The sequence below is a fragment of the Pseudophryne corroboree genome, chromosome 8, assembly GCF_028390025.1.
Source record: "Pseudophryne corroboree isolate aPseCor3 chromosome 8, aPseCor3.hap2, whole genome shotgun sequence".
Lineage (NCBI taxonomy): Eukaryota > Metazoa > Chordata > Amphibia > Anura > Myobatrachidae > Pseudophryne > Pseudophryne corroboree.
In genome coordinates, this window is record NC_086451.1 from 210177782 (window position 1) to 210198873 (window position 21092).

The window sequence follows — 21092 nt, forward strand, 5'->3', positions numbered from 1 at the left end:
CACCTGGTTTGAGGGCCGGAATTGCCCTACGCTTGTTGTCTGCAAACTTCTTGTACCTTGAGGAAGCTTTTAAGAGAGCTGTCCAGATATCCTTACAGTTTTTAGAAAACTGATGAAGGGTGACATCAACTGTAGGTACTGCTGTTGCTGAAAGCGGTTGAAACTCTGGAACCTTTGGATGGAAACTGTAGTTGGTAAAGAATGGCGTAGAAGAGGACGAAGAATTGTACTGATTATTGTGACAAAATTCGGCCCATGGAAGGAGATGAACCCAGTCGTCTTGAGAAGAGGATATATAAATTCGGAGGAAGGCCTCCATGTCCCGATTCACCCTTTCGGTTTGCCCATTGGTTTAGGGGTGATAAGTTGTGGAAAACTTTAGCTTGACTTGGAGTGCTGAACACAGAATCCGCCAGAATTTGGCTACGAACTGGACACCTCTATCAGAGATAATTTCTTCTGGTAGACCATGTAATCTGAAGATTTCTTGAATAAAAACTTGAGCCAGCTTGGAAGCTGATGGAAGACCGGTGAGAGGGACGAAGTGAGCCATCTTGGTGAACCGGTCAAATACCACCCAGATGGTGTTATACTTGATACATTCAGGAAGATCTGAAATAAAGTCCATAGATAAATGGGTCCATGGGCGATGAGGAACAGGAATGTGGGAGGAAAACAGAAGGAAATCTGTATTGTTGACGCACTGAGGAGATATAGATTTATTCTAAAATGTAACCTTTTTTCGATATGTATTTAAATAAGATTGGATATTATCCTGGACAACAGTGAAACATAAAGGTTAAAATCACAATACTGACAAATAGGTGAAAAGAATTGAAAAAATGTGAATAAAGAATTAAAAACCATAGTCAAGCCCTCAGATAAGGGGGGCAATATTGTGCTATGTACCAGAACAATGTATCTGGAGAAACTTGAGAGACAGCTGAGTGATAGAAACTGCTATAAAAGACTATTTAAACCCTACAAACACGATTCTTCAACAATATAATACTATTGTCCAAACAGCATATAACAACAATGTTATAACCAAAAAGGATTGGGATTTTCTAAAAATGAATAAACCCAAAACACCAACGCTATACTTTCTACCCAAGGTACACAAAAATGAGAAAAAGCCACCAGGTAGACCAGGTAAACTACCCTGGGATGGGTAGTTTAACAGAAAATGCAAGCATTTATGTAGATTACCATCTACGTAAACATGTAATCACCCTCCCTTCCTATGTACGAGACACAATGGACATCCTGAACAAGTTAAACAATCTCAGTGTCAATCCGGGGGTATGGCTCGTGACGTGTGACGTAGAGAGTCTCTACACGAGCATCAATCATGACCATCGTGTTGCAGCCACAAGGTATTTCCTCAACATGGAGGCTCAGAATGAGTGAAGTGACTTCCTTGTTGAATTGTTAGAATTCTTATTATCCCACAACTATTTCACTTGTAACGAATGCCACTACCTCAAGGTTAGATGGACGGCGATGGGGACAGCATGTGCCCCCACGTACGCCAACCTCTACCTGGGGTGGTGGGAGAGAGAGGTGGTCTTCCAGGAATCGTTGGAGAAATACACCAATAACATACTGATATACTTAAGGTATATCGACGATATCCTAATATTATGGGAAGGCCCCTCCAGAGAATTGAGTGAATTTATCAACATCTTGAACACTAGCAATTTAAATTTAAAAGTGACTCTGGAAGCCAGTCAAAGATCGATCAACTTTCTAGATATAACCATCTACATTGATGAAGATGGGAACATATCAACATATCTTTATAGAAAACCAACAGCCACCAATAGTCTGTTACATTCAACAAGTTCACATCTCCCGGCAACTATCAGAGGAATTCCCAAAGGAGAATTAATAAGAATAAAAAGAAACTGCTCCAATGAGGACATTTTCCATACAAGGCAGACTGAACTGAGCGAACGTTTAAAAAAAAGAGGATACAGCAATAGATTGATAAAAAAAATCAATCAAAGAAGTTGAGACTTACCAACGGGATTCCTTACTAACACCTAAAACTGAACCTAAACAAGTGAATATTAAATAATACATTTGTCTGTGTAATTCATCTAAGGTTAAAAATACCCTTTTATTCAAATACATTTTTTATCAATTTTTAGTCTGTTTACGCTCTCTATTCCCCCCCACCCCCTTTTTTTCTGGTATCTTCTTACAGGGTTTGCTAATACCCTGTCCCATGAGAGCAGCAAAGAGCACATTAGCAGTGGTTTCTGTTTTCACACGTGCCTTGTAATTTCTTGGTTGGTAGGAGGTGGTTGTGTAGTCAGGCACTGGTGGTATGTCTGGGGGTATGTTTGGGTGGAATCTTAGAGGGTGGCGGGTCTGAATGTGTAGCTGGGAGTGAAACAGCAGGTCCGTATGTGATGCTCATCTCTGTGGTGAGGACAATAAATACATAGGAAGAGAGCGCATGAAGTTTTAATTGTTTTAATTATATTTTAAAAAAAGCCAAAAATGTCTAATCAACATATGCATATTGTTGCTAAAAAAGTACTATGAGAACAATACCCTCTGTTTCGCTGTTACAATTAAAATAATTTTTCACACCTATCCATAAAAGTCCACATTATTGTATCAATTTGCGGTCACAACTTAATATCAACTTAGGTTCCAAAGTCACTTTTGTAGCAGCTTATATAGCTATAGTAGCTGTCTGTCCCGCATCATCCTAAGCCACTCGCTTAGATGGATAAATTTGTATTTGTTCAAAGGGGCATACTGGATCCTGCAACAGTGAAATTAATTCCAAGACTCGTACTATGAGGTCATGTAAAACAAGTGTCAAGATTTGCTCATATTCATTGTCACATGTATTAGCATATAGCAAAAGTGTAACTGTTGTGGACTCAGGAACCGTGTCTCACCTCACCTGTGTCCAGATTATATTACAGCCCGCCATGATACTCTCCTGCTGGGAATGCTGTTAACCCCTTCTCAGGGTAGAGATACACATACCAAAAGCCGGCTCCCGGCTGCAGCGCCTCACTGTTGCGCTTCCCCATTACAGCCGTCCGACTCCTCTTTGCCGTGGCACAGGCAGCTTTAGCGTGATGTTTGGACCGGAGCTGCGCTCCCGGCTGCGGCGGCGTGCCGCTGGATTTTACCTTGCTGGGGCTGTGTCTCTTACTTCCACGGAGGTTTTTAGGCGAACCCAGTCAATGGATATCACTGGAGCTTAGTGCGGCAAGCCTAAAGCAGTGTGTATTGTCCCGCGATCCGAGGGTTTGTCTCAGAGTACTAGAGCAAAGTACTCTTAACGCATTTCTCCCTGGCGGTGACTTAGCCAAAGCCCTCTTCCCTGCAGCATAACACAGTATACAGTACTAACCATACCCCCTACCTTTAACTAGAGATGTGCACCGGAAATTTTCCGGGTTTGTGTTTTGGTTTTGGATTCAGTTCCGCGGCCGTGTTTTGGATTCAGACACGTTTTGGCAAAACCTTGTAGCTGTGCAAAATTTTGCACAGCTACGATCAACTTTCCTGACATGCGGGGGGATGCCCAGCATGGGGCTAGTCCACCCCGCATGTCAGTCCGGCCCCCCCTCGCAGAAGTGCTAAAGCATCGCACAGCGGCGATGCCTTTTGCATTTCAGGAGTAACTCCCGGCCAGCACAGCTTTAGCGAGCTTGCCGGGAGCTACTCCTCACTCCCTGGCCCGCAGCAACTGTGTGTGACATCACGCAGCCGCTGCGGCCCACCCCCCATTTGGTCGAGCCACGCCTGCGTTGGCCGGACCGCGCCTACAAAGCGGCGGCCAAACGCTGCCGTTTCACCCCCTCCCACCCATCGATCACCTCTGCCTGTCAATCAGGCAGAGGTGATCGCTGTCCTGCCAAGGCCGTCGGCCGTGCCGCATTCGCAGGCGCACAAAGGCGCCGGCGCATGCACAGTAGGGACCTGTTCGCTCTGCTGCGTGAAAACGCAGTTAGCAAACGGGTCGGAGTGACCCCCAATGTGTTTGATACAGTAACTACTGTACAGGGGCCAATGATTTTTAGTATTTTTCCACAGTGACAGTCCTCCAGGCGGACCAGGGCCCACCAAGCCCTCCAGTTCCCACCTCCTCCACCACCACCAGCACCAGCACCACGACCCAACCATCCGGCATTCCCAGACCCTCGATAAGTAAGCTAAGTCAATAGGCTGCAGGGAAGAGGGCTTTAGCTAAGTCACCGCCAGGGATGGTTAAGTGTACCAGGGATGGTTAAGTGTAGGCACCACAGGTGGAGGTTAAGGTTAGTCTATGGCGGGAAGGGTTAGGGCTAAGCTGTGGAGGGGTTTTTAGAGTTAGGCTGCATAAAAGGTGGGTTAAAGGTAGGGGGTTTGGTAAGTACTGTATACTGTGTTATGCTTTACTACCCCAAAAGTTACTGCTGGGCCTGCTGTTTTTGCTTAGAGCAGGGAACAATGTGTTTGCTTACTGTGTGGGGTGGGGCAATGTGCATTATTCCTGTGGGGGTGAATGCTTCTGTTTGATCACTGCTGGGGACAGTGTGAATGTTGTGGCCAATGTGTTCGATACAGTAACTACTGTACAGGGGCCAATGTGTTTTATTATTTTTCACCATTGACAGGCATCCAGGAGGGCGAGGGCCAAACATGGTCTCCAGTACCCTCCAGCTCTACTGCTACTACCACCACCCAACCACCCACCCACCCACTTCATGATGCCGGCACATCTGTACCGTCAAGTAAGCATTCCTGCACTGTACATTGCTGTACATGTACTGTACATGTCAAAATACTGTAAAGTATAGGAAAAGTCTACATTACTGTGTATGGACACCTCTGTCCAGTAAGAACTTTACTGTCCTGAGAGAATCCAGCAGGACCATTTCTAGGTGTGGGTGAGCTGTGGAGAAACTTGTGGAGAAAGCCAGAGGACATAGTAGTCATTTTAGGAGAGACTAACTTAAAGGAGGCAGGTGCGATCAGGTTAGGGTTAGGCTGCAGGGGTAGGGGGTTTAACATTGACAGTAGATGCTATGATACCTGATGAGGGTTATTATTACAGTGTAAGGGGAAGAGGGAGTTTAGGGATAGGCTGCAGGGAAGAGGGTTTTGAGTTAGTCACCCCCAGGGATGGTTAAGTGTAGGCATCGCTGGTGGAGGTTAAGATTAGTCTATGCCGTGAAGGGTTAAGGCTAAACTGTGGAGGGGTTTTTAGGGTTAGGCTGCAGAAAAGGTGGGTTAGAAGGTAGGGGGTATGGTAAGTACTGTATACTGTACTTACTGTACCTGCTGTAACTACTTCCAGGATTGTCACCATTGAGTTACCTAGTATTGTACAGTACTGTATTCTAGTGGACTGTATACTGTATTATGCTTTACTACTACCCCAAAATTCCCTCTGAGTGACACTAACAATACTGTAGAAATGTACATCCCGAAATGACAAAAAAGTGTTTTGTTTGTTTTTTGCAGTCCCGCCACAGCCAGAATCCGTCAATCCACCTCCTCCTGGTAAGACATTTTTTGTTAAGTTAAGGCTAATTTCATCACTGTTTCTCAACCTTATTCCCCACTCTGCCTCTTATCTGTATCTAGATCTAAACTGTATCTTATCTGTATCTGTACAGTACTCAACCTGTATTACTGTTCTAATACAGTACATTGTTTTTTATTTTCACAGAGATCAGAAGACTAATGTCATTGGCAAACACCCTGTTTGACTACATTTTTCGCCATTTGTAAAAAATATTTATTACAGTACTGTATGTTGTTGTTCATCTACAGTAGTGTATTACAGTACATCTTTATCCCAGCCAAAAGTGTTTGTTTATTTTTTGGTTTCACATCACACCTGATGAACCTCTTCAACTGTGCCCAGACCAATTCAATAGGATTCCTGTCTGGTGACCTACAGTACACTAAAGAAATATACAGTATATTAGCATACTGTACAGTACAGTAATTCAATGCAAAGTCAATTATAGTATATACTGTAAATACTGTACATACTGTACTGTATTGTACAATAATTAGTGAATACAGTAGATTAGAATGATACTCACTCTGGCGGTGTACATTGCCAATGTACTGTATTTAACGGTGTGTGGTGCCAATTTATTCCTCTCTTTCATGAATTTTGCATTTCTCAGACCCAACAAACTACATTTGGCTCAGTGTACAGTTGTTCAGTGCATGGTGGGAAGAAAATAATAGAAATACAGTATCGTTAGTACAGTAGTAGTATTCGTATGTTCACAACATGTCAAAACAATGCTTTACAAAGTGTTTCTCTAAATCTGACGTTTCAGATACAGCCTACAGTACAGTACAGTATACTGTAGATGTCTGAAATTGAGTACTACCAGGCAAGGGCGAAAGTAAAACTTTGATTAGCCCCATAGCAAAACCTTGAAAGCCCAACCTGCTGGTGTCAATATCAAATCCCATGCAAGAGAGAGAGGAACAAGAAAGAGAAGGGGGAGAGAAAGAGGGTTTCATGTTAAAAAAAAGAGTCAGGAGTGAGAGAAATGGTGTCAATGTAGGAGGGGCCGGGTGTGGGCCGGGTATCTATTACACTTACTGAGGGCGGACCTTCTGCTCCTCTTTGGATGCCCCGGGTTCCCCTCGGGGTGGCTCTGGCTCGCTAGACTGAAATGGCTGGGAGTCCTGGATGGTTCCTGTAAAGGAGACAACAACCTACATACGCACAGACACAGAGAGGAGGGGAGGGGAGTAGGGACACCCACGGGCGAGCTTAATAATGGGTCATCATTGGCACTTGTGACCTCAGACTGGGTGCCTGTGAGGTGCAGAAGCACCCGGTGCGACCACAGACAGAAACACCCACGAACAGGGGGAGGGGTGGGGAATGGATTGGCAAACTTATGTAACACACACGGCATTCAGGATTGCTCACCTGACTCTATCTTGCCCACTTGCATGATGAGTGATCACACTTCTGGTACCTAGGACAGGAATATGCAAGAGAAAGCGCCACGGGCGGAGGTACACAGAAGTGAGCAGCTCTGTCACTGACCGGAACTTTGCATAGCTAACAGCCTACCTGAGAGGGGAGCCTGACTGTGATGTAATGCGTGGAGGCGGACCTCGACAGGGTACCTGCAGCCTAGCGCCTAAGTGATGCCTGCGGCCTGACCAATCTACAGCCCCCTAACCACTATGAGGCTGAATATCGCAGAACGCTATGCGCACAGGAAATACTGTACAATGCAGAAACATACAGTGACATATGTACAATACTGTACCTACAGTCTATAAGAATACAGTGACACACAATACCTACTCTAGGAGAATACAGTGAAACACAATACCTGCAGTCTATGACAATACAGTGAGACACAAACCTACTCTAGGAGAATACAGTGAAACACAATACCAACACCAAGAGGGAGCCTCACTGAGGGCTTACCTGGACCACCGGACAGCAGGGTCAGAAGTAGTGTCAAATGCAGCAGCAGCCGAACTCTGGACAGCAGGGATCCCACGGCAAAGTGCTGCAGAAGCCCGAGGAGGAGGAGCAGCAGCAGGATGGTGTCATGGAGAAATATGAGTGAGGGAGAGAGAGAGAGTAACATAGGGAGAGCGGGGGTGGGAGAGAGATACAGTTTCAGGGAAAATAGAGAGAGAGGGTGGGAGAGAGATACAGTTTCAGGGGAAATAGAGAGAGAGAGAGGGTGGGAGAGAGATACAGTTTCAGGAAAAATAGAGAGAGAGGGTGGGAGAGAGATACAGTTTCAGGGGAAATAGAGAGAGAGGGTGGGAGAGAGATACAGTTTCAGGGGAAATAGAGAGAGAGGGTGGGAGAGAGATACAGTTTCAGGGGAGAGACAACGTCAGGTAGAGAGATACCAAAGACTGTTATACTCTATATGGTAATATCACAGGCTTATATTCTTCAACTCAGTTCTTCTTCCTTCTTCTCAGACCCTTCTCAGTGTGAGTACTGTACTGTATGGAGTGCTGAGAGATGGATATTTAAGGTACTGCTGGGAGGAATATACAGTATGTGATGTCGCTACTGAAGGGAGGGAGATGTGTTGTGAGGTGGACAGTGAAGGGAACATTGAGTCAAGTGAGAGGTACTGGAGAAACTACATAGCAGTGGCATGACTATTTTGTTCAATGACGACAGGTAACACTCTGTCCAGATGGTTTATGTAATTATTACACTGGGCAGGTGTCAGTACTTCTTCACAAAACTTCTTTATCCCAGCCATAAGTTCTTGTTTATTTCTTGGTTTCACATCACAACCGATGAACCTCTTCAATTGTGCCCAGACCATTTCTATAGGATTCATGTCCGGTGACCTACAGTATACAATAGTACATAAAAATAAATTATTAGCATACTGCACAGTACAGTAATTCAATCAATACAAAGTCAACTATAATAAATGCATATTGCACAATAATTAGTGGATACTGTTACTGTACATTAGGATAATACTCACTCTGGCGGTGTGCATTGCCAATTTATTCCTCTCTCTTCCATGAATTTTGCAGAAGCAGAATGTTTAGGGTCATTATCTTGGAAAACTCTGTGTCTAGATGGATAGTATTGTCTGATAAATGGCATCAAACACTTATCTACTATGTGTTCTTGGAAGAAGATCTTATCCATAATCCCTACAGAGATAAGAAATGTTTGTCACTAACAAGAACACATTGCAGTATTGTATTGTATACTGTCATTTACAATACAGGAATGAAAAAATATTATTTGTTCTGCATTGTTTAGAACTAACACTGTACAGTACCTTCAAAAATGCACATAGGTTCAGCACCCATGCGAGATATACCTCCCCATACGTGGACCTTTAATGGAAACTTTGCAAGTGGTTTCAATGAGATAAAGTTACGTTTGCGGAAGGACATTCTTGAGAACCTCTCCATAGAAACAGAGTTTCATTTGTGAAAATTACATCATTACATTTTTCACCACTGTCAATCCACCGTTGAGCTTGTTCAACTCGCTTTTCTTTATTAACATTTCTTATCATGGGATTTATCCTGTGCAAATAAAAATGTGGACAATGCAGTCACTCAGTGTATTGTTAAAGATTTACAGTATTACTAAATAAATTAGGGTTGGTGTACAGTATTTTACAGTACCTTGTCTGACCATAACTCCATCCCATTTCTCTCTGCATCCATTTGATACTGGAACACGAGAGGTCCAGATTATATTCTGAATGAAGAATGCGTCTTATTTGTCCAGCAGTACGTTCATCATCCGCAAGAGTTAATTCTTCAACAATCTTTGTGACTCTCCTACAGTAATACACAAAAATTATTGTACAGTATACAGTAATTATAGAATTATAATTATCCCAGTGTCCGTACAGCAGCCGGCACTGGGGAGTGGGAAGAGCAGCACTCCAGGGGGTAATTACATGTACTGTAACTTGCGCTACAGGAACAGTACATGTAACGGTCACTACTGGAACAGTACATGTAACTGACACTATAGGAGGCATTACGTGTACATTAACTGGCACTACAGGGGGTCATTACGTGTAACTGGCACTACACAAGGCATTATGTGTAAATGGCACTATAGGAAGCATTACGTGTAACTGGCACCATACTGGTGGCATTACGTGTAACTGGCACTATACTGAGGCATTATGTGTAACTGGCACTACAGTATACTGGGGGCATTACGTGTGACTGACACTATACTGGGGGCATTACTTGTAAAGAGCACTACTGTGTTCATTATGTGTAAGGCTGCCAATTGTGTGTGTAGGGGTGTGTGATAATGTGGTATACTGTATATATTTATAATGTAATAACATAATACTGTATACAGTAGTTATGAGGCCCCACCCACTTTTCTAGAACCACGTGCGCCTTCAACTCACACATTTGGGAGTTTGGAGGGTGCCTCAAAAGATCTTGCTCAGAGTGCTAGTAGGCCTGGAGTTGTCTGGGTACTTTGGGGTCTGTCCTTTAATCACAGTATACAGTACTGTATAAACAATGTCATCAGTAGCAGCCCACCCCCATGTACTCTAATGTACTGTACTGTATCTGATGTTCCTAAAAAGTGAGCTGAGGTTTGCGTTCTTGTGCTGCTGAGGATGTACTGGAGAAGCCAGTGCCTCCCCAGCCAATGACCTCACCGCACATCACTGATCTTCTGTACAATGAATTTGTAAAGTACAGTACTGTATGTACAGTCTTCTACTGTACTTACCATGTGCATTTAGAAGGAGTTCTATATCTGCGGCGCATCCTCATAAAAGCATGATTGCGCACAGTCTGTAAATGTACTACAACACCACTTTCTTTAAGCCAAGCCTGGATCTGTCGTGTTGTTTTGTTTTCTTTTTTCATCTTTGCAATTATCTGGCTCATAAATTGGCTGATTTTTACTGTCATGTTTCACGTCAGGAACTATGGAGGCAAGATAATGTACCGTAAAAACTGACCTGTACTGTAATTTTTGGCACTCCATTTTATATATATATATATATATATATAATTTTTTTTTTTTTTACAATATACTGTACAGTACAGTACAGAACTGTGTACAGTATTATGGATGTTAAAACAATTCAATTGCCCCTCGTGATGTCTGCGAATCGGTGTTGCAGTTCTACTTGCAGCACTGCAAATTACTGTACATACTGTACAGTAGATGTGCATCTATAGAAATGGCTAGTGTACAAGGAAGGAATACACGGACATACGGTACAATGCGGGGCTTAGCTACTGTAACAGGAGAGAAGAGAGGCATGTTCGGGGACAAAATGGACAAAACCTGCACATGGCTTGCTCTTAGGAACTGCTAGGGTCAGTAGCGGCTCTTACCATGGGCAAGCAGCCTGACCCCCTCTCCCTGGCTACAGCAGGCGCCGTGGGCTGTGTGGATGCCGACTGCAGCCAGCGTCACTGACTGACTAACTACAGAGGGCACTGCTACAGGGGGAACTGCTACTGGGGGCAAATCAACTGGGGGCACAGCTACTAGGGACACAGCTACAAGGGGCATTACTACAGGGGGCACATACTAGGGGCACATCTACAGGGGGCACAACTACATAGGGCACATACTGGGGACACTGCTACAGGGGGAACAGCTACAGGGGAAAATCAACTGGGGGCACAAGGGGCACAGCTACTGGGGGCACTACTACAGGGGGCAAACCTACTGGGGGTACAGCTACTGGGGGCACATCTACTGGGGGCACAAGTACAGCGGTGTGTAACAAATTACAGTACATACTATACAGTAAAGGTGCATCCAAAGACATGGGCGGTGTACAAGGCCAGGGGCTAGGTACTGTAACAATACATGGACATACTGCACTACATACTGTACCTCCCAACAGGTATCTGTTTGGATGGTCGACCATGTTAAGGTGGACAACTACTGCCCGACATTGACTTGGTCAACATGGACGACATGACAGGTCAACACATGAAAATGTCAACGTGTTTTTTTTTAAAGGGTTAATTAGATTCTAGTTTTCAATACTATAACATCCACGTGGACTACAATTGCACAGAGGCAGCAGAACGAGGCACCTTGTCTGCAGCATTGCGAGCTACAGTAAGTGAGCCATGCAAGTGGACGCGGTACACTGATTGGGGTTGCTGGACTATTTGTCCATGTCGATCATGTCAATGTCGACCAATAGTGGCTGACCTAATGACTGTAGACCTTAACATGGTCGACCATTCATACCAGAACCCTCCTGTAAACGCTGATTTACATACAGGACTAAAAGCAACACTTTAAAAAGACATTTCATACACTTTAAATGAAGCCGCTGCGGCCGCTATACTTAATCCACAATCTACGTACTTATTACACCATTAGTGTACAGAGTTCCATACCGTGTACGGACTTTGCGTACAAATGCTGCGCTGGCTGTACAAACTACACACAGCGCGTACACACCCAAAGTTACACAGTGAACCCTTAACAGATATGCATGCGATAGTAATACACTTTAAACCTTAGCAGGGAAAGGAAAACACAAAACCAGATTTGTATTTAAACTGCTGGGTTCCGACACCACAGCATAATATTACTGAAAGGAGGTTACAATCACAAAGCAATACAATACAATAGAATAATGGCTACAGTCAATGATACATACTTGTTTGAATTTCGCCGCACTACCCAGTCTGGTCCTCGGTCATCTAGATAGATAACTTTGTGAGTCTTGAGAGAGAGAGAGAGAGACCAGGCCTGCAGCTGGCTCCTTTTATATAATCTTCCAAAACTTAACACAATGGATACTGTAATCTCTTTGTCCATTGGACACAGGGATTGTCATTTACAGTACAGGAGAGATCATAGGTTGGTTTGAATAGGTGGGCGATGTCTGTTCAAGATGCACTTGTGGGTGGTCTCCTCTGGGTTCCTGCCGCATACCTAATGTACAGTAAATACAGTTTATATCTATATTCTGCTCCTGCACATAACTATTCGCAGGAATGTGCAATCTTCTGCAAACCAACACCGGAATGTTACCCTTAAAATACCCTACAGCTGGATACCAAACACCACCTTATAACCTTGTTCTGTCCCCTCCTATCCTGTAAAGGTGAATCCCTTTGTTCTGATACCATTTAAACTGTTGTAACTTGCTGGTGTGATGCAGGGAGACTATGTGTACATTGTGCACTATTTGGAATAAATATATAATGTGTTTTGATAGCTTTTCCATGCGTCCACAAACCCTACCGTAAATACTCATACCACGTGCTAATGCGTAGGACCACGGGAGCAACCATACGTAAATTGCGAATATGCGTATGCACAGCAGAACAAGTACACGCATGGAGGCCATCTGTGTGTACTTTGTACGTGATGTGTGTACTGCAATATTTTTCGACTTCCACAGTCCACCCTTTGGCAGTCACCAATAACTGCCACTACCTAATAAATAAACTGAAAAATATCTATACAGTATCTACAAAAGTTTGGATGGTCGGGGGAAAGTTGTAGGTGGGAAATATATGACCTAGTGGGATAGTAAAAAGCCTGTATGTGTGAATCCATGTCTGGGGGGGCATGTATCATCGTGCCGTATATGTTATACATAAGCTTCGAGGTATTGCGAAGTATACATTAAATCCTTCTCATCCCGTATTAAGGGTCTGTAAATGGGCCAACGAACACTACCGAGCTCTTTTCGGCTTCTTGTTCCAACAAATGTGGTGCACATTTAGTTGATGATACATGAAGGTGGAAACAAATGTGAGTGCTAGTATATGTGGATATCACCTGTCGACTATGTGTGACATTAACTGGAGGTTGCAGAGATGAAGATAAGACACATATATAAAATACATTCACATAAACATTTTGGGTAAGGCTGATGTCTTTTCCGGATGGATGTATCTGGGCAGAGGGGGAGACAAAAGAAAAACAGGTGAAAGAAACAGGCCATGAAATTCATTTGCAATCCTTATCATAACACTGTCTCTATGTATGGGTCGTAAATTAAATCTGCTGCTATAACAGTGACCTCTCTGGGACCCTCACCAAAACCAACTGTCCTGATCAAAACCAGAATTACTAACAGAACCCTAAACGCAGTCTCTTGTGATCGATTCATTTCGTTAGGGGAAAGGAGTAAAATAAGAAGGAGAAAAGGAAAGGAAAATGCAGAGGGAGGGGAAAAAAGAAAAATGGTATGACAACCGTTCTAGATCTTGTTACTCTCTGTGCTCAGATGCCCTTCAACAGTCCTGCCACTCAACTTTCCCGGAACAGACACTCCAGTGATACGAGATTCTCCACACTCTGCTCTTTATCACGAGTTCTCTCCGGGTCAGCGACCTTCTTGCAGTGGGACGAGTGGACCCAAGTCTCTCTTTCAGTGACCTTCAATGCTGTCGTGCTGGTTAACAAGACTTGGTATGGTCCTTCCCACCTGTCTATGAGGCAACCTGAGTGTAAGAAATTTCGAATCATTACATAATCCCCAGGCTCAATGACATGACAATTACTGTTTGGTAGGTTTCTTTATTGATTTCTCAGCTAGTGGCTCATCCCAACCAAATATTTCACAGTCACTTCATTATTACATTTCAAATCATCCTGGGGGTCTATCATTACATGAGGTTGTCGACCAAAAAGAATTTCAAAGGGTGATAAGTTAGGGGGAGACCGGGGAGTGGTTCTGTACAACACTAGTGGCAAAGCTTCTGGCCACGCCAATCCAGTTTCAGCCATTAATTTACTCAGCTTGTTCTTAATAGTGCTGTTCACTCTCTCTACCTTTGCACTCACCTGTGGACGGTACGGAGTATGCAACTTGCTTCTAATTCCCATCAGTTTGCACATGACCTGAAAGACTTCACCTGTAAAATGGGTACCCCTGTCACTTTCAATTATTCTAGGGATACCATATCTACACACAAATTCCTGCACAATTTTCTATGCAGTGAACGTAGCAGTATTTGTGGCAGCAGGGAACGCTTCTACCCAGTTGGAAAATACATCAATACAAACTAACACATATTTTAAGTTACTACAGGGTGGTAACTGTATGAAGTCGATTTGTATTACATGAAAAGGTCAGTCTGTAGGAGGGATATGGGATGGCTCTGTTGGTATTGTCTTTCCAAGATTCTTCCTCAAGCAAGAAAAGCATGTCATTGCTCTCTTACCTGCATGATAAGAGAATCCTGGCGCACACCAGTAGGCTCTTACCAGCTTGCACATACCCTCTTTGCCCAGATGAGTCAAACCGTGTGCCGCCTCAGCTAGGCTTGGAAGATATGCTCTGGGGACCACCGGCTTACCTTGTCCACATGTCCACAGTCCTGAGGATTCCTGGCCATACCCCTTTGCCCTCCAGACTGTCTTTTCCTGTATGGAACACAAATTTTGCATTTCGATTAATTGTTGTGTGTTGATCGTGTTAAATGTCATCAGTGATATGTTGTTCGTTTGTATGGGTGTGCTTGCTGCTGATTTAGCAGCTTCATCTGCACGGCTGTTACCAAGTGAAATTGGGTCTTGGATGTAAGTGTGTGCTTTGCACTTGATAACAGCCACTCTGTCTGGTTCCTGTATTGCTGTCAAAAGCCTTCTGATGTGGGACACATGCACTAGAGGTGTGCCAGCTGCCGTCATGAAATTTCTGAGGCGCCCGAAATCATGCACCACTCCAAAGGCGTACCTCGAATCTGTGTATATCTGTGTATATATTAGCTGACTTACCCTTGGCCATTTCACACGCTCTGGTTAGGGCGACCAACTCAGCAACTTGTGCTGAGTGCAGTGGGCCCAGGGGTTCAGCTTCTATAATACCTTAGTTATCTACAACTGCATATCCAGTGCACAAGTCTCCCGATTCTGTCAGTCTGTGGCAACTACCATCAGTGTAGAAGGTAAAGTCTACTCCTTCCAGTGGGTTGTCACTAACGTCAGGTCTCGCTGTGAAGGTTTGATTCAGGTATTCCATACAATCATGCGTATCAGTGTCTGCACTAAATCCTCCTTCACCAACATTCTCATCCTCCACCCTTTGTGCCTGTCCAGGCACACTTGGCAAGTAAGTCGCAGGATTTAGTGAGCTGCATCTCTTAATGGTGATGTTTACCGGGGCCATCAGTGATAATTCCCACTTTGTAAACCGAGCAGATGAGACATGTCTGGTTTGGGCTGAGTTTAGTAAGGCTGATACTGCATGAGGTGTATGAATGGTCAGGTCATGTCCTAACACTACGTCCTCTCTTTTACTAACCAGCAAAGCTATCGCTGCAACACTTCGCAAGCAAGTGGGGAGAGACCGCGCTACAGTGTCCAACTGGGCACTGTAGTAAGCTACCGGTCTGCTGGCATCACCATGTCTCTGAGTTAAAACGCCTGCCGCGCACCCAACACTTTCTGTACCGTACAATTCAAAGGGCTTCTCATAATCTGGCATACCTAATGCAGGTGCCTGTGATAGGCACTGTTTGAGTCTCTCAAATGCCAGTTCGGACTCATCTGTGTGCGAGATCCGTTCTGGTTTGTTCGAAGAGACCATTTCTTGCAAAGGTAAAGCCAGTATAGAGAACCCTGGAATCCAGTTTCGACAGTACCCACACATTCCAAGGAAAGTGCGGATCTGTTGCTGCGTTTGTGGCAGAGTCATGTCGCGAATCGCCTGTATTCTATCAGCAGTGAGGTGTCTCAGTCCTTGAGTCAAGCAATGTCCCAAATATTTGACCCTGGTCCGGCACAACTACAACTTATCCTTTGCAACCTTGTGTCCCATTTGGGAAAGATGAAACAGAAGCTGTTTCGTGTCTTTTAAGGACGCTTCGAGTGAGTCAGAACACAACAATAAGTCATCAACATACTGTATTAGTACTGATCCACTCTCAGGTTGGAAGGATTGTAAACAGTCATGCAAAGCCTGGGAGAAAATACTTGGGCTATCAATGAAACCTTGGGGGGAGACGAGTCCAGGTGTACTGTACTCTCCTGTATGTAAAGGCAAAAAGGTACTGGCTGTCAGGGTGAAGACGGACAGAAAAGAAACCAGAACAGAGGTCAATGACAGTGAAGAATTTTGCAGTAGAGGGAATTTGTATGAGGATGACAGCTGGATTGGGCACTACGGGGAATTGGTTTTCAACTATCTTGTTTATCCCCCTTAGATCCTGCACTAGTCTGTAACCCCTCCCCCCACTTTTTTTCACAGGGAAGATGGGGCTATTGGCGGTGCTGGATGTCCTGACTAGGATGCCCTGCTGTAGCAGCCGCTCTATGACAGGGTACACTCCTAATTCTACCTCTGGCTTCAGAGGATACTGAGAGATTTTTGGAGCTATTCTACCATCTTTTACTTGTACTACTACTGGAGCTACATTCGCCATCAATCCAGTGTCTTGTCCATCTTTGGTCCAAAGGGAACCCGGTATTTGTGAGATCATTTCCTCTACCTTTGATGGACACTTGTCTATAACAGTAGAATGTGACATTAGCCTTTGAGGGGTGTCTAATATATCTTGCACTTCTTGAGCGTGGTTCTCAGGTATATCCAAGAAGACACCCTCAGGATTACAGTATATGACACACCGCATTTTACACAATAAATCTCTGCCAAGTAGATTAGTCGGAGCCGATGCAGCCAACAGAAAATAATGTTTGGTTTGCAAGGGCCCTATCGTAATCTCTGCAGGTCTACTCAAAGGGTATTGTTGCACTGTTCCTGTGACTCCCATTGTCGAAATCATTTTTCCCGTGGTCTTTATACCTGACGTGGAATTCAACACTGACCTGGCCGCCCCTGTATCTACAAGAAATGGTAATGGTACACCAGCTACATCAACCGTGACCTCAGGTTCACTTCCAAGGCTAGCAATCAATTTCACTGGCTGCAGACTACAGGTGTGGCCCAACCCCTATTGTGTATGGGTACCCTCTCGCAGCGCACTGGCAGCTACAATGTGTGAGGGGGTAGCTGAGAATTTTCAGAGGTCTGCCAATCTATCCTTGGTGGGTACCTCCTTGTTTCCCGTCTACGTGGCTCATAATCTCTTCTATATGGTCCCTGATCCCAATTATGTGAGTTGTAGTGTGGTTCGTATTCTGGTCTAGGGGGTCGGTATATGTTATGTGTACCTTTATTCCTACAGTCCATTGCAAAATGTCCTTCTTTTTTACAATAGAAGCATATTATTGACCGTGACTTACCATCAGGGGTCTTGAGTTTTGGCTGATGTGATTTTGTTGTAAGAGCATTTATACTGACTGTCATCAGCTTATCCCCCTGAGACTCTCTGTGTTTACTGATGTTCCAGTCGTGCTCGATGGCGGATTCTTTCAATGCAGCCACCAAGATACCTCTCCAGTTAGGTAGAGAGGTTTGTACCCTTGTTTTTAATTCCTCCTTTAACCCGTCCATTAATACAGTAACAGCTACCTGCCTGTGATGCGCATTATCTTTAATGTCCTCGATCCCAGTGTATCTAGACATTTCCTGCAGTGCCCGATGGAAATATTCGGATGCCGTTTCACCTTGCTTTTGTCTTATGGAGATAATGTTATTCCATTTGACAACAGTAGGGAAATATACTCCTAATTGCAGATTGATTTGCCGTACATTCTTCTGATTGTATTCATCAGTGAGAGGTACTTCTGCATCTAACTTACTGTCTGCTATAAATTTCGTGATGTCAATATTTGAAGGTAAACACACTCGTAGCACTTTTTGCCAATCTTTATTTGTAGGCTCATGGGCGTTACCTAACTCTTTGATGAATCTCTGGCATCCGACTAGATCTTTCCTGGGATCGGGAAATTCAGACATAATTGACCTTAACTCTGCCCGGGACCAGGGACAATGCATGGCAATGTTCCTGATGGGAGTTACTCCCTGATTGTCAGTTTTCCCGTTGGGGACTGCAATTATCCTGACAGGATTTAATTCAACTACATCCTTCTGGTTTGATTCTACAATGTGGGGAGCTATAGTTTCTGCATAATGTATGGTACCATACTTACCTGTGGACACGACCTCACTTATTCATCCGCTAGTGGGCCTTGCTACAACTCTTGATGGTTGTGCCGTGCCCACTTGAGTATCTTGTATGGTGGCTGCTAGAGAGAGTGCCGATGTCGTGCTGGGATCATCTTCCTGCTCACAATCCTGAGGAAAATTTAAAATGGGATACAGCTGACAAGGGTTAGCGTTAGTACATTTATCAATCACATTCCTATCCTGTACCAATGCACCATTGCTTGTAGCCACTTTCTCCCCAACAATATATGGTGGTGGTGCGGTCGCCATTGTTTTCCCGCTAGGTTTGGAACCTGCTGCGCTAGCTAATTCCCTTTGCACATCCCCCTCTTGTTGCCATAAGTTTAAACTAGAGATGAGCGCCTGAAATTTTTCGGGTTTTGTGTTTTGGTTTTGGGTTCGGTTCCGCGGCCGTGTTTTGGGTTCGAACGCGTTTTGGCAAAACCTCACCGAATTTTTTTTGTCGGATTCGGGTGTGTTTTGGATTCGGGTGTTTTTTTCCAAAAACACTAAAAAACAGCTTAAATCATAGAATTTGGGGGTCATTTTGATCCCAAAGTATTATTAACCTCAAAAACCATAATTTACACTCATTTTCAGTCTATTCTGAATACCTCACACCTCACAATATTATTTTTAGTCCTAAAATTTGCACCGAGGTCGCTGTGTGAGTAAGATAAGCGACCCTAGTGGCCGACACAAACACCGGGCCCATCTAGGAGTGGCACTGCAGTGTCACGCAGGATGTCCCTTCCAAAAAACCCTCCCCAAACAGCACATGACGCAAAGAAAAAAAGAGGCGCAATGAGGTAGCTGTGTGAGTAAGATTAGCGACCCTAGTGGCCGACACAAACACCGGGCCCATCTAGGAGTGGCACTGCAGTGTCACGCAGGATGTCCCTTCCAAAAAACCCTCCCCAAACAGCACATGACGCAAAGAAAAAAAGAGGCGCAATGAGGTAGCTGTGTGAGTAAGATTAGCGACCCTAGTGGCCGACACAAACACCGGGCCCATCTAGGAGTGGCACTGCAGTGTCACGCAGGATGGCCCTTCCAAAAAACCCTCCCCAAACAGCACATGACGCAAAGAAAAAAAGAGGCGCAATGAGGTAGCTGTGTGAGTAAGATTAGCGACCCTAGTGGCCGACACAAACACCGGGCCCATCTAGGAGTGGCACTGCAGTGTCACGCAGGATGTCCCTTCCAAAAAACCCTCCCCAAACAGCACATGACGCAAAGAAAAAAAGAGGCTTTTTACTGATATTTGGTGTTTTGGATTTGACATGCTCTGTACTATGACATTGGGCATCGGCCTTGGCAGACGACGTTGCTGGCATTTCATCGTCTCGGCCATGACTAGTGGCAGCAGCTTCAGCACGAGGTGGAAGTGGATCTTGATCTTTCCCTAATTTTGGAACCTCAACATTTTTGTTCTCCATATTTTAATAGGCACAACTAAAAGGCACCTCAGGTAAACAATGGAGATGGATGGATTGGATACTAGTATACAATTATGGACGGGCTGCCGAGTGCCGACACAGAGGTAGCCACAGCCGTGAACTACCGCACTGTACTGTGTCTGCTGCTAATATATAGACTGGTTGATAAAGAGATAGTATACTCGTAACTAGTATGTATGTATAAAGAAAGAAAAAAAAACCACGGTTAGGTGGTATATACAATTATGGACGGGCTGCCGAGTGCCGACACAGAGGTAGCCACAGCCGTGAACTACCGCACTGTACACTGGTTGATAAAGAGATAGTAGTATACTCGTAACAACTAGTATGACACTATGACGACGGTATAAAGAATGAAAAAAAAACCACGGTTAGGTGGTATATATTATAATAATAATACAATTATGGATGGACGGACTGCCTGCCGACTGCCGACACAGAGGTAGCCACAGCCGTGAACTACCGCACTGTACACTGGTTGATAAAGAGATAGTAGTATACTCGTAACAACTAGTATGACACTATGACGACGGTATAAAGAATGAAAAAAAAACCACAGTTAGGTGGTATATATTATAATAATAATACAATTATGGATGGACGGACTGCCTGCCGACTGCCGACACAGAGGTAGCCACAGCCGTGAACTACCGCACTGTACACTGGTTGATAAAGAGATAGTAGTATACTCGTAACAATTAGGATGACACTATGACGGTATAAAGAATGAAAAAAAAACCACGGTTAGGTGGTAGGTATATAATAATAAATAATACAATTCTGGTCGGACGGACTGCCTGCCGTGTGCCGACACAGAGGTAGCCACAGCCGTGAACTACCGCACTGTACACTGGTTGATAAAGAGATAGTAGTATACTCGTAACAATTAGGATGACACTATGACGGTATAAAGAATGAAAAAAAAACCACGGTTAGGTGGTATATATTATAATAATAATACAATTATGGATGGACGGACTGCCTGCCGACTGCCGACACAGAGGTAGCCACAGCCGTGAACTACCGCACTGTACACTGGTTGATAAAGAGATAGTAGTATACTCGTAACAATTAGGATGACACTATGACGGTATAAAGAATGAAAAAAAAACCACGGTTA